This window comes from Leptodactylus fuscus, chromosome 11 (genome assembly GCF_031893055.1).
Source record: "Leptodactylus fuscus isolate aLepFus1 chromosome 11, aLepFus1.hap2, whole genome shotgun sequence".
Lineage (NCBI taxonomy): Eukaryota > Metazoa > Chordata > Amphibia > Anura > Leptodactylidae > Leptodactylus > Leptodactylus fuscus.
This window is the reverse complement of record NC_134275.1, coordinates 82433028-82448035: the sequence shown is the minus strand read 5'-3', so window position 1 is coordinate 82448035 and position 15008 is coordinate 82433028.

The following is a 15008-nucleotide window of genomic DNA, read 5'->3' as shown; positions in this document are numbered from 1 at the left end:
GTCGTAAGAACTTACTAAAAACATATATCCTTTCCAAATTGCTCTACCTACTGCGCACACTCCCACTGAGCCTCCCTAGATCTTTTTGACATATTTAGACGTATAACTACTGACTTTTATGGAAGCAGAAATGGCCTCGAATCAAATACTAACAACTCCTACAACCAACTGCCCAGGATGGAGCAGGACTCCCAGATTCACTCATATACTACCATGCTCTTCAATTGGAGCGTTGCGCCCTCCTGATACAAGACACCAAGATAACCAATCCAACTAGAGACCTCACTAATGTGAATTAGATTGTCACTCTGGGGAATCCTACCTCCAATGCCCATGAACAAGGTACTACGACACTACAGACATGACACACACTGCAGAAACAGCACCCACGCTTTTTGGGCCCACGACCCACTCTCCTTCTGGATCTGTTACCACACTTGATTAATCCCAAAGGATTTGTACTGGCCACGTTCTGGGATAGGTTATGCCACCACACCCTGTCCTCCTATTTGTTCAGGACACCCCTTCGACTACCTGCTGACCGTTGAGAAGGACGGGACTAGAACCGAGGGATTTCTTACGCAGTGAGACTTTACTATGATGTGTGACTCCTACATATCAAAACACCTAGCTGAGCAACTGAAATCCTGGTTTGAAACCCTCACTAGCAACCATTGACCACAGAAAGGGATCTGCTCAAAAATGTACAAATTCCTTATATCACGCTCTAGCAACAACTACCCAAGGTATATCCGACGTTGGGAGAAGGAGTTAGGAATCACTCTGACCATTGGTGATCGGAAGAAGGTCCTAGCCAACACACATGGTTTCTCGCAATGTGTGAGGATACAAGAAAACCGAAAAATGAAACGATTAAATGTTACATATTATATAATTATTGATATTCTATAATAATGAGAGATATAATGTATTACATATTGACTTTCACCGGAATTCTATCACTGTGTCTTTGTGGATAGGCTAGCACACATCTGGCCAGAACTGGACCACCACTAGACATCTGCCGTGTCACCAATGGAGATCTCGTCAAACCTTTGTATTATATAGCTAGATTGTATATATTCTCTTGCTTATGAACACCAGGACTATAATGTTGCACCTTTCTTTTTGTACATTCTACATTGCACGGGGCTAAGAAGTAACAACATGATACATTACTCACTCAGACCAACCCGCTTATGAGGAACCTTTGTGGTCATGAGTATATTACATGATGACACACTTTTTTTGTCTTGTGGCTTTGAGCTGACCACTAGTCCTATACCTTGTATTAGACACACACACTCTATACGTGCACTGCGGCTGCCAGGAACGCCGTTTTATATAACTTCCCATGTATGCCCACTACAATAAAACTTCATGTGGGGAGACGGTGATGACACGAAGAGTCCAACACCATAAGGGTTATAAATATTCTTTTATTCTTTTTGTCACAATTACAGTAATTTTAGAGTTAACATTAATTGTGGCAAATGTTTAAATATATCATCTGACCATGTAACGTATAAACTTTATCATTCATTGTTGATTTTACAAATTGTTAAAAAAAATTTGACTAAATTGTCCAAAATAAAAAAATTAAAAAAAGTTGGCAACCCTGGTGAAGAAGACGTAACACAGTGTAAGTATCTGCAAATTAAACATAAATCGGATTATTTTTCATTCTTTTGACCTAAATTTGTCGGGTGGTTCATCTCTGGAACAAAAAAGAGCCATGTGTCAAAGATGTGCCAAAAATCTAACATCGATGGGTTAATAAATCCCCAACTTTGTCTATTCCTAATGGATTTATTCTCGAGCATGTCTTCATGTGTTCTGAATATTTCAGCTAATGGTTACATTTATATTTTTAATTTTAATCCATCAGGTTGGGGGTAACTCACAGTTCATGAACAAATAATGTACAGTCATTGCCGTGAGCGTTGGCACCCCTGAAATTTTTCTAGAAAATTAAGGATTTCTCCAAAAAATTATTACAATTCCAAACATTTGGTTATTCACATTTATTTTCTTGGTGTGTATTGGAACAACAACAAAAAATATGATATAATTTCACGCAAAAACTCCAAAAATGGGCCGGACAAAATGACTGGCAAAATGATTAGGATGTAAAATTTTTGATTATTTTGCACATTGTGGACAAGGGAACATCTCGATCTCCGGATATGAACTTATAACCTTGAGATTGTTGATATTTTTCTCAACTTTGGTTCTCTCAGTTCTATCAGATCTCTTTCTGGTCTCCATGTTTAGTGTGGCACACGCAGACACACAATGTAAAGAATGAGTCAACTTTTCTCCTTTGTATCTAGTTTCAGGTGTGAATTTTATATTGCCCACACCTGTTACTTGCCACAGGTGAGTTTGAAATAGATACACAGGCTTCAAACCAAGTTATTTACCCACAATTTTGAAAAATTGGCAACAATTTTGTCCAGACCAGTTTTGTAGTTTTATGTGATATTTTGTCCAATTTGATTTGTTTCGTTTTTTTTTTTTTTTTTTTTTTTTTTGGGGGGGGGGGTTGTTCCAAACACACAAAGAAAATAAACATATGTATAATATAACATGTGTAATTGTAATTATTTGTAAACGTGTTTGTAATCGCAATAACTTTCTGGGAGAAATATTTAATTTTCTGGAAAAATTTCAGCAGTGCCAACACTTAAGGCCATAGAAGTTTGAGGGAAAAAAATTCTATACAATTTTTTTTTAACCAAACTAAGGCCTAAAAAACAAGGCATTTCGCTCTGTTCACATCTACTTTTTTTATATGTGCACAGTATATATAGTATATAGTATGGAAGCCATGGCCAAGTCATCAGTTGTTGTGATGGGAAATACGGGGCAGGTTTTATCACTATTTTACCCATTAAAAACGGCCTGTACTGGTATCCTAAAACTATTTAAAAATCTTATAGAGTAACGAAAAAATAAAAGTAAAAATTATAATATATAATATAATAATTATAATATATTATAATTAAAGAAATAAATAAAGGGCGCTATGATATAAATAAATAAAAAATAGAAATAAATGACTGAATATTAATGAGGTGTGAACTGCTGGTCTATGGATTAGTGGTGACAACATATTACATATATATTCAATGTAAGGGACAGATATTGTATGAGATTTATTCTATAGTTTAGTTGTACTTAGGTGAGATGTTCTACAGTTTTACTGATGTTTTACATTTCGGTTCTTTCTTCTATATCTATTGTCTTTCCTCGATGTTGCGAGCCTGCACTACCTTATGTAAGATATCAGTCTGCAAGGAATTTATTATTCTTCACCATTTTCAGACTTGACTTGTTTAAATCATTTAAAAGGATCTTTCATCAGTTGGGGCACATGTGGTTTTATATACTGAATTCAGCGCACTGTCGGCATTCCCGATCTGTGCCCCGGGTAGAGAGCAATCGGTCCCAGTACTGTAGCTCTTTACAGTCAGAAGGGCGTTCCTGACAGTCTGTCAGGAATGTCCTTCTGCACAGCAGCGCCTATAGTGCTGTACTGTGTGAGCGGGGAAGAACGTCCCCTCCAGTGGCGTAACTAGGAATGGCGGGGCCCCGTGGCAAACTTTTGATATGACCCCCCCCCCCAACCGACACCGAAGACCTCGACCGACCCCCTTGCTCTATTATGCCCCATAGTGGCCCCTGCACACAGTATTATGCCCCATAGTGGCCCCTGCACACAGTATTATCCCCCATAGTGGCCCCTGCACACAGTATTATGTCCCATAGTGGCCCCTGCACACAGTATTATCCCCCATAGTGGCCCCTGCACACAGTATTATCCCCCATAGTGGCCCCTGCACACAGTATTATGTCCCATAGTGTCCCCTGCACACAGAATTATCCCCCATAGTGGCCCCTGCACACAGTATTATGTCCCATAGTGGCCCCTGCACACAGTGTTATCCCCCATAGTGGCCCCTGCACACAGTGTTATCCCCCATAGTGGCCCCTGCACACAGTGTTATCCCCCATATTGGCCCCTGCACACAGAATTATCCCCCATAGTGGCCCCTGCACACAGTATTATGCCCCATAGTGGCCCCTGCACACAGTATTATACCCCATACTGGCCCCTGCACACAGTATTATGTCCCATAGTGGCCCCTGCACACAGTATTATGTCCCATAGTGGCCCCTGCACACAGTATTATGTCCCATAGTGGCCCCTGCACGCAGTATTATGTCCCATAGTGGCCCCTGCACACAGTATTATACCCCATAGTTGCCCCTGCACACAGTATTATGCCCCATAGTGGCCCCTGCACACAGTATTATGTCCCATAGTGGCCCCTGCACACTGTATTATACCCCATAGTGGCCCCTGCACACAGTATTATGTCCCATAGTGGCCCCTGCACACAGAATTATCCCCCATAGTGGCCCCTGCACACAGTATTATACCTCATAGTGGCCCCTGCAAACAGTATTATCCCCCATAGTGGCCCCTGCACACAGTATTATGTCCCATAGTGGCCCCTGCACACTGTATTATCCCCCATAGTGGCCCCTGCACACAGTATTATGTCCCATAGTGGCCCCTGCACACTGTATTATCCCCTATAGTGGCCCCTGCACACAGTATTATGTCCCATAGTGGCCCCTGCACACAGTACTATGTCCCATAGTAGCCCCTGCACACAGTATTATGTCCCATAGTGGCCCCTGCACACAGTATTATGCCCCATAGTGGCCCCTGCACACAGTATTATGTCCCATAGTGGCCCCTGCACACAGAATTATCCCCCATAGTGGCCCCTGCACACAGTATTATGTCCCATAGTGGCCCCTGCACACAGTATTATGCCCCATAGTGGCCCCTGCACACAGAATTATCCCCCATAGTGGCCCCTGCACACAGTATTATACCCCATACTGGCCCCTGCACACAGTATTATACCCCATAGTGGCCCCTGCACACAGTATTATGCCCCATAGTGGCCCCTGCACACAGTATTATCCCCCATAGTGGCCCCTGCACACAGTATTATCCCCCATAGTGGCCCCTGCACACAGTATTATGTCCCATAGTGTCCCCTGCACACAGAATTATCCCCCATAGTGGCCCCTGCACACAGTATTATGCCCCATAGTGGCCCCTGCACACAGTATTATCCCCCATAGTGGCCCCTGCACACAGTATTATGTCCCATAGTGTCCCCTGCACACAGAATTATCCCCCATAGTGGCCCCTGCACACAGTATTATGTCCCATAGTGGCCCCTGCACACAGTGTTATCCCCCATAGTGGCCCCTGCACACAGTGTTATCCCCCATAGTGGCCCCTGCACACAGTGTTATCCCCCATAGTGGCCCCTGCACACAGAATTATCCCCCATAGTGGCCCCTGCACACAGTGTTATCCCCCATAGTGGCCCCTGCACACAGTATTATGTCCCATAGTGGCCCCTGCACACAGTATTATACCCCATACTGGCCCCTGCACACAGTATTATGTCCCATAGTGGCCCCTGCACACAGTATTATGTCCCATAGTGGCCCCTGCACACAGTATTATGTCCCATAGTGGCCCCTGCACGCAGTATTATGTCCCATAGTGGCCCCTGCACACAGTATTATACCCCATAGTTGCCCCTGCACACAGTATTATGCCCCATAGTGGCCCCTGCACACAGTATTATGTCCCATAGTGGCCCCTGCACACTGTATTATACCCCATAGTGGCCCCTGCACACAGTATTATGTCCCATAGTGGCCCCTGCACACAGAATTATCCCCCATAGTGGCCCCTGCACACAGTATTATGTCCCATAGTGGCCCCTGCACACAGAATTATCCCCCATAGTGGCCCCTGCACACAGTATTATACCTCATAGTGGCCCCTGCAAACAGTATTATCCCCCATAGTGGCCCCTGCACACAGTATTATGTCCCATAGTGGCCCCTGCACACTGTATTATCCCCCATAGTGGCCCCTGCACACAGTATTATGTCCCATAGTGGCCCCTGCACACAGTATTATCCCCTATAGTGGCCCCTGCACACAGTATTATGTCCCATAGTGGCCCCTGCACACAGTATTATGTCCCATAGTAGCCCCTGCACACAGTATTATGTCCCATAGTGGCCCCTGCACACAGTATTATGCCCCATAGTGGCCCCTGCACACAGTATTATGTCCCATAGTGGCCCCTGCACACAGAATTATCCCCCATAGTGGCCCCTGCACACAGTATTATGTCCCATAGTGGCCCCTGCACACAGTATTATCCCCTATAGTGGCCCCTGCACACAGTATTATGTCCCATAGTGGCCCCTGCACACAGTATTATGTCCCATAGTAGCCCCTGCACACAGTATTATGTCCCATAGTGCCCCCTGCACACAGTATTATGTCCCATAGTGGCTCCTGCACACAGTATTATGTCCCATAGTGTCCCCTGCACACAGTATTATGTCCCATAGTGGCCCCTGCACACAGTATTATGTCCCATAGTAGCCCCTGCACACAGTATTATGTCCCATAGTGGCCCCTGCACACAGTATTATGTCCCATAGTGGCCCCTGCACACAGAATTATCCCCCATAGTGGCCCCTGCACACAGTATTATGTCCCATAGTGGCCCCTGCACACAGTATTATGCCCCATAGTGGCCCCTGCACACAGAATTATCCCCCATAGTGGCCCCTGCACACAGTATTATACCCCATACTGGCCCCTGCACACAGTATTATACCCCATAGTGGCCCCTGCACACAGCATTATGTCCCTTAGTGGCCCCTCCACACAGTATTATGTCCCATAGTGGCCCCTGCACACAGTATTATGCCCCATAGTGGCCCCTGCACACAGTATTATACCTCATAGTGGCCCCTGCAAACAGTATTATGTCCCATAGTGGCCCCTGCACACAGTATTATCCCCCATAGTGGCCCCTGCACACAGTATTATACCCCATAGTGGCCCCTGCACACAGTGTTATCCCCCATAGTGGCCCCTGCACACAGTATTATGTCCCATAGTGGCCCCTGCACACTGTATTATACCCCATAGTGGCCCCTGCACACAGTATTATGTCCCATAGTGGCCCCTGCACACAGAATTATCCCCCATAGTGGCCCCTGCACACAGTGTTATTCCCCATAGTGGCCCCTGCACACAGAATTATCCCCCATAGTGGCCCCTGCACACAGAATTATCCCCCATAGTGGCCCCTGCACACAGTATTATGTCCCATAGTGACCCCTGCACACAGTATTATCCCCCATAGTGGCCCCTGCACACAGTATTATGTCCCATAGTGGCCCCTGCACACAGAATTATCCCCCATAGTGGCCCCTGCACACAGTATTATGTCCCATAGTGGCCCCTGCACACAGAATTATCCCCCATAGTGGCCCCTGCACACAGTATTATGTCCCATAGTGGCCCCTGCACACAGTATTATGTCCCCATAGTGGCCCCTGCACACAGTATTATACCCCATAGTGCCCCTTCCCAGCAGTATATAGAACTACCTGTGCCCCGGACCATGAAAGGTCCTCTTTAACATTCTGCCCCAATTAAATACCATTTATTAAATTATTATAATAATAATAATTATTATTATTATTATTATTATTATTATACAATAAAATTGTAAAACCAACTAGAATTGTATGTATGGCAGCGCTGCTTAGCTCCAGATACTCTTTTCTAAAATTAGGCTGAGTCTGAACAATGCATTACACTTTCGTTTTTTAAATTAAAAACCACAAAGTTAAAAAAAATGTCACTTCCCTACCAAAATATAAAGCAAAAATCAATCTATCTATCTATCTATCTATCTATCTATCTATCTATCTCCTATTTATCTATCTATCTATCTATCTATCTATCTATCTCCTATCTATCTATCTATCTATCTATCTATCTATCTATCTATCTCTTATCTATCTATCTATCTATCTATCTATCTATCTATCTCCTATCTATCTATCTATCTATCTATCTATCTATCTCCTATCTATCTATCTATCTATCTATCTATCTATCTATCTATCTATCTCCTATCTATCTATCTCCTATCTATCTATCTATCTCCTATCTATCTATCTATCTATCTATCTATCTATCTATCTATCTACCTATCTCCTATCTATCTATCTATCTATCTCCTATCTATCTATCTATCTATCTATCTATCTATCTATCTCCTATCTATCTATCTATCTATCTATCTATCTCCTATCTATCTATCTATCTATCTATCTATCTATCTATCTATCTATCTATCTATCTATCTCCTATCTATCTATCTATCTATCTCCTATCTATCTATCTATCTATCTATCTATCTATCTATCTATCATCTATCTATCTCCTATCTATCTATCTATCTATCTATCTATCTCCTATCTATCTATCTATCTATCTATCTATCTATCTCCTATCTATCTGTCTATCTATCTATCTATCTATCTATCTATCATCTATCTATCTCCTATCTATCTATCTATCTATCTATCTATCTATCTATCTATCATCTATCTATCTATCTATCTCCTATCTATCTATCTATCTATCTATCTATCTCCTATCTATCTATCTATCTATCTATCTATCTATCTATCTATTTCAAAATATTATGTGAACTAGGCTAGTGCTCTCTGAAATAATAATAATAATTTAAAATAATCAGTGTTTTGTGTGTAATACTATGATAAATTTTACAGACTTGGCCTAGCTAATATTTCATAGTCTTCATGTAGGGTGGCAGTATATATATATATATACAGTATATTGTTAATATCAGCTCTAGACAGATCCCAAACCCAACCAAATGCCATATAAAATGATCTAGTAAAAAATATGCTAAATAGTGATTTTTAAAATATAAAATATTCTATCCAACAAAAATTTCCAAAGGCAAAAAAAATATAATTGAACAATATTTTGAGACACTTGAACACACAAAACCATGGGCATATAGTTTATTCTTATTCTAGTACATAGGCACCTACGGACGTGGGGACACAACTCAATGGAACGTAATAAACTACAACGGGGTCTGAATGTAAAAGATCTATATAAAAAATAGTCTAGATGGGTTATGGACTCCGCCCAATTGGCCTGAATATCCGCACATAGTATCTGAGTGCGCCAACACTTTAGTTAAACGTAAAATTGTTTAATTTTTTTTTTTTTTTTAAATGTTCTTCTGTCTTTTTTGTTGTATGGGGAGGGAGGAGGATTTGACGTTTTATGTCTTTACCATTGCATTCATCGTATAAGAATAGAAAAAGAGAAAAATAAAAAAATGGAAGCATTAAACAAGGTGCTCGTGGCAAAAATAAAAAACACAAAAACATAAATCTCGAAAAAAGATCACAAAATAATTAAATTATTTTACAACAAAATGAAGAAACGATTCTGAACATCGTTGACTTACAATAAATAAATAAATAATAATTTATAAAAATAAATAAATAAACAAATAAAAATAAAAAATAGTTATAAATAAAAAAATAAATAAATATTTATAAAAAAAATAAATAAAATTCTAAAAGGGAGAACTTTTTTTAAAAATATATATATCTCAGGTCCCGTTATAATCTTTATATCTGATTCTAAAAATGACAGCTCGTGCGTGAGGTTTTACAGCAGTTGAAATTAAAAAAAAAAAAAAAAAAAATTAAGAAATTACAATTGAAAAGTTAAAAACAATAATAAATGATAATAAATAATACTATTATGTCATATAATAGATAATACTTGGCAATATTTGTGATCACCGTAATGCTTCTCATAATAAAAATCAATCTAAAAAACCCAAAAAACATACAACTAGGAATAAATAAAAACTAATCCTTCTGCTAATAATACTGATGATAGAGATCAACAAATTCTTTTAATAAAACGAACAATTAAAATATAAATAGATATAAAAATAAGTGTCAAGAATTCTAGGAAAGAATTATCGTAATTCCAAAAATAAAAATGTAACGAAAATCTTTCATAGGTATTTTTTATAACAAGATAAGATGAGATAATCCTTTAATAGTCCCACAGTGGGGACATTTCAGTAATACAGATATCTTAAGTCTTATGAACGTCTGATGTGTTAAGACAACAGATACAAACGTGTAAGACATGAAGATGAATCCTTACCGGTGATCAGAATAGAAAATATTAGGAGACGAGCCAAAGACGAGCGGCCGAGCTGAAGCTTCATTTTTTTCCAAAAATTGTGAAATAATTATTGGCGTGACTGATTTGTGCTTTTGTCAGGTTTACTGCCGGGGTCACCACGCCTTCTGCATTCGCCCAGTGTGATTCACTCATCATACAAAATGAGGTTAAGGTGCTGAGGTTAGCCATCAAAGCACTGCCATTAGGGTCAGCAGCAGTAAGAGTGCCGCCTCAATAAGCTTTATCGCTCCGCGTCATCACACACACCGAGGTGAGAAACTCAGATATACTGACAGTAAAGGAAGTCGTTGTTCGCAACATTTACTGCTCGCACCTAATGTCAGTCTCGCAGCCCAGGAGTGTGAACGGTCACTTACACTATAGCTTATTAGTTGTAGTTTTATAAGAATTTGTTATAGGTGTTTTTGCTGCGGGTAAGTTGTGATTTTCACTTGAAATCTTAAAATAAACTTAATGTGAGAATTCCACGTATCACTGAAACAAAGTAACAAAAACAGCCAAGCACAGGGCCCCCTCCTATCTCTGTGTGGGGGGGAACAGGGTCAGGGGATAAGAACACTCTTTGAGGAGTGGGCGCCACTGGGGAATTATGGGGAATATGCAAATCTTTTTGCCAAGATGTAATTAGGAAAACAAGGCCTCTGTGTGAGCAGTACTCCAACTTTCCATATAGCACTCACTGTGCCGTCATGATGTACAGGCCGTGGTCATGTGATATATCACATCACAACCTACTCACAGCAAAAGCACATACAGCATATTCCTGTACAAGTACTAATAATAAGAAATAGTGTAAGTGACCATTCCCCTTACGTCCAACAGCAACACAACACGTGGGGTATTCCTGCCCCTGTGTGCTGTTAGGACAGGTGGAAGTTTTAATTAAACCTAATTACACAACAAAAGCCCCTATAAGGGTAAGTTCACACCTCAAATTCCAGACCAAAAAACGGGTAGGCACGACTTAATGCCGGTCCACTGCACCAGCATCCAGTCGCTCACTCCCTAATGAATGGGCCTAGTCGGGAGGAGGGAGTGTCTTCTTTAAGTTCCCCTTCTTCTTTCTCTAGGGGAAGAAGAATGGGTTATATGAAGTTTTTAATGGTCTCTGCCGTTGCAGGGTTCCTTGTGAAATCTAACATTAGAAGGTTCATAAACTCTTTTGTTCTTTTGGAGCAGGAGGTTTTCCTTGCCTCCTCTTTTCCTCCTTTTTCTGCCGTCATTATTGCCAGCTGTTCTCTTTTAGGCATCTCCAGTCTCGCACTCCGGGGGTGGGGAGCGCCGGGTTCTGTCGGACTAGCATTATGTGGAGTCTTTGTGCAGGTCTCCTTAGCTCCTCCCCTTTGTGGAGTAAGGCCTGTTTATTTTTGGTTTGCTTGGTCCTCTGTCCTTGGTTCAGGCTCCTTCCACTAGTCAGCTTGGTTACTATTACTGTTGTTGGTTTTTTATCTTTCCCCGTCTTTCCTTTGTTTAACCCCTTCCCGCCGATGGCATTTTTTGATTTTTGTTTTTGACTCCCCTCCTTCTAAACCCCATAACTTTTTTATTTCTTCGCTCCCAGAGCCATATGAGGTCTTAATTTTTGCGGGACAAATTGTTCTTCCTGATGCCACCATTAATTATTCTATATAATGTACTGGGAAGCAGGAAAAAAATTCAGAATGGGGTGGATTTGAAGAAAAAATGCATTTCTGCGACTTTCTTATGGGCTTTGGTTTTACGGCGTTCACTGTGCAACCAAAATGACATGTCCCCTGTATTCTGTGTTTCGGTACGGTTCCAGGGATACCAAATTTATATGGTTTTATTTACATTTTGACCCCTAAAAAAAATTCCAAAACTGTGTTAAAAAATTTTTTTTCTAAAAGTCGCCATATTCCGACGGCCGTAACTTTTTTATACGTAAGTGTACGGGGATGCATAGGGCGTCTTTTTTTGCGGGACCGGGTGTACTTTGTAGTTCTACCATTTTCAGGAAATGTTATTGCTTTGATCACTTTTTATTCAAATTTTTATCATAATCAAAACAGTGAAAAAATGGCGGTTTGGCACTTTCGACTATTTTTCCCGCTACGGCGTTTACCGAACAGGAAAAATATTTTTATAGATTTGTAGAGCGGGCGATTTCGGACGCGGGGAGACCTAACATGTAGGTGTTTCACAATTTTTAACTACTTTTATATGTGTTCTAGGGAAAGGGGGGTGATTTGAACTTTTAATACTTTTTATATTTTTTTTAACTTTTTTTTTTTATTTTTTTTTTTTTTGCATTTATTAGACCCCCTAGGGGTGTTGAACCCCAGGGGGTCTGATCACTAATGCAATGCATTACAATGCTAATGCATTGCAATGCAATGCAAAAAAGCATCCTTTCTTTTGCAGGCTGCATAGAGCAGCCTGCAAAAGAGAGGATTTGCAGACAAGCCTGGGAGTCTGTACAAGGCTCCCGGCTGTCATGGCAATGGGACGTCAGCCCTGGAGCATGCTCCAGGAGCCGGCGATCCCGGCCAAAATGGCGGCGCCCATGCGCCGCCGGGAAAATGGCGCCTCCGGCGCCTTTGACCGCGGCACCGGAGGGGTTAATGCCTCCGATCGGTCCGCCATTTTGGCCGCTTTAGAGCCGGTTGTCTACTGCTTAAAGCAGTAGACAACCGGCGGCTATGGCGGCCGCCCGGCTCCCAGGCGGTCGCCATAGTTACAGACCCGACATGCGCCGTACTATTACGGCGCATGTCGGGAAGGGGTTAACCTTTAGATTTTCTTCCTAGATGTCTTCCTCTCCCTTTGATGGTGACTTTGATTGTGTCCAAGAGGAAGAGTTCTTCTAGACGCAAGCATCTTCCTTGTAAGGTTTGTGAGACTCCTCTCGCTGACGGTTATGAATACCTGTACTGCAGTCAGTGTCGGGGTCCTCCAGCTGAGGAGCCGTCTATTCGTGGTGTCTTCTCCTGGGTAAAGGAGTACGTGCAGGACTCTATGATGGAGATTAATATTCTTTCTCCCAGATTTCATAGAGGCCTCACTGGGAAACGGGAGCCCTAGTGGCTCAGCCCATAGGGAGATGGACTCGTATGCTCGAATCCACCATGTCCTGAGTGTAAATCCTGTCCTCCACTTAGGGTTGAGCCGATCTTGAGATTTCAGGATCGATTTTAAAATCTGATTTCCGATCATTTTCTAGCCGATCCCGATCGTGAAATTTGCTTGATCACCGATCGGAATCCGATCTTTGCCGATCCCGATCGCTCATACCTATTAATGATATAGACATGAATACGGTTGAGCAAATCTTGAGATATCCTCCGACCTCGATCCCATCGGAAAAGATCAGGATCGGAATTCCGATCGTGATCGCAAAATCTACTCGGTTGCCGATCGGAATCCGATGTTTTCCGATCCCGATCGCTCGACCCTACTCCCACTTTAGCAGGTATGCCTTAAATTGCATCAAAGGTTCAAAGCAGCCAGTCATATGTGGATTGAGAATTACTAGCACTCCCAGGGAGCTGACGCATCTTCGAGCCGCACATAATGTAATATACTGATTAAGAGGTGGAAAATGCATCAAAATTGCTTGTGATAAGGAGTAAATTTGCTTTAAAAAAAAATGAATTGGCAGACGCCTATCTCAAGATGTCCGGATCTCTCGGTTTCTCAAGGGGGCAGCAAGATTAAGGCCAACTGTTCATGTTCCTGTTCCTCAGTGGGACCTGTCTACAGTCCTGTTTAGGTCTTTGTGGACTTCCCTTTGAACCACTAGATATGGTGGACTTCACCCCCTGCGTGCCGGCTGCGTCCATTCAATCCTATGGGTGCGTGCTATTCAAAAATGGCCGTTTCGAATAGTACTCGCTCATCTCTACTTCTAAGTCTTCCCTGGCTAGATAGATAACGGAGGCAATAGGGGTCTCCTTTTCCTCCCAGGGGCTTCCTTCTCTGAAGTTTGCGAGAACTCATTCTACCAGGGCGGTTTCTCCCTCTTGGGCAAAGTCACTCTGTCTATTGGGAGCAGATTTGTGTTGCCGCTACTTGGCAGTCTCAGACGACCTTCATAAAGCATTAGAGGTTAGAAGGGACGGATTTTGACACGCAATCAGAATCCGACTCAAAAAACCGCCTCCCATTGAACTCAATGGGTTCCTTTTTCCGTGAGCGGTTTGTTCCCGCTCGCGGAAAAAAGAAGGGACATGCCCTTTCATGAGGCGGATTCCACGGCGCGAACCCTCCCTCCCTCCCAGGCCCATTCATTTGGGCCTAATCCGGAGCAGAATGCCGCAACTGGGTGCTGGTGCACTATACCGGCATCCAGTCGCGCCCAGCCGTTTTTGGACCAGATTCTGACGCCTCAAAACCCGGTCCAAAAAACCCCTGTGTGAACCCGGCTTTAGAGTAGCAGTCAGGCTGATGAAATATAGAGTCGGAATGGGTAGTCTGGCCTACTGACTCCACACCTCTGCTTAATAGAAATAGTTGTCTCATATTGTCTTTCCATGTCCTGCTTTCACCTTCTGCAGCAAGTCACATGATCACAGCGTGACCTCTTTTTTCTAGCAAGGGTTGGTATACAAACAGTAGATGTTGCTAGCGCTGCTTGCAGACACTATTGAGAACAACCATGTGACTTCAAAGTCTCCCCATTCTTCTGCTTTACCTCTTATGTCAAAACGCCTCCATGTTCCTCCTCTGCGTCTCACTGTAATCTGCTCCCTATAGTCCCTATCTCTCACAATGTGCTCCCCATAGTCCCCCATCTCTCACATACTGCCCGTAGTTCCCCCTCTATCACAGTCACCCTGCCCCCATTACCTTCCCC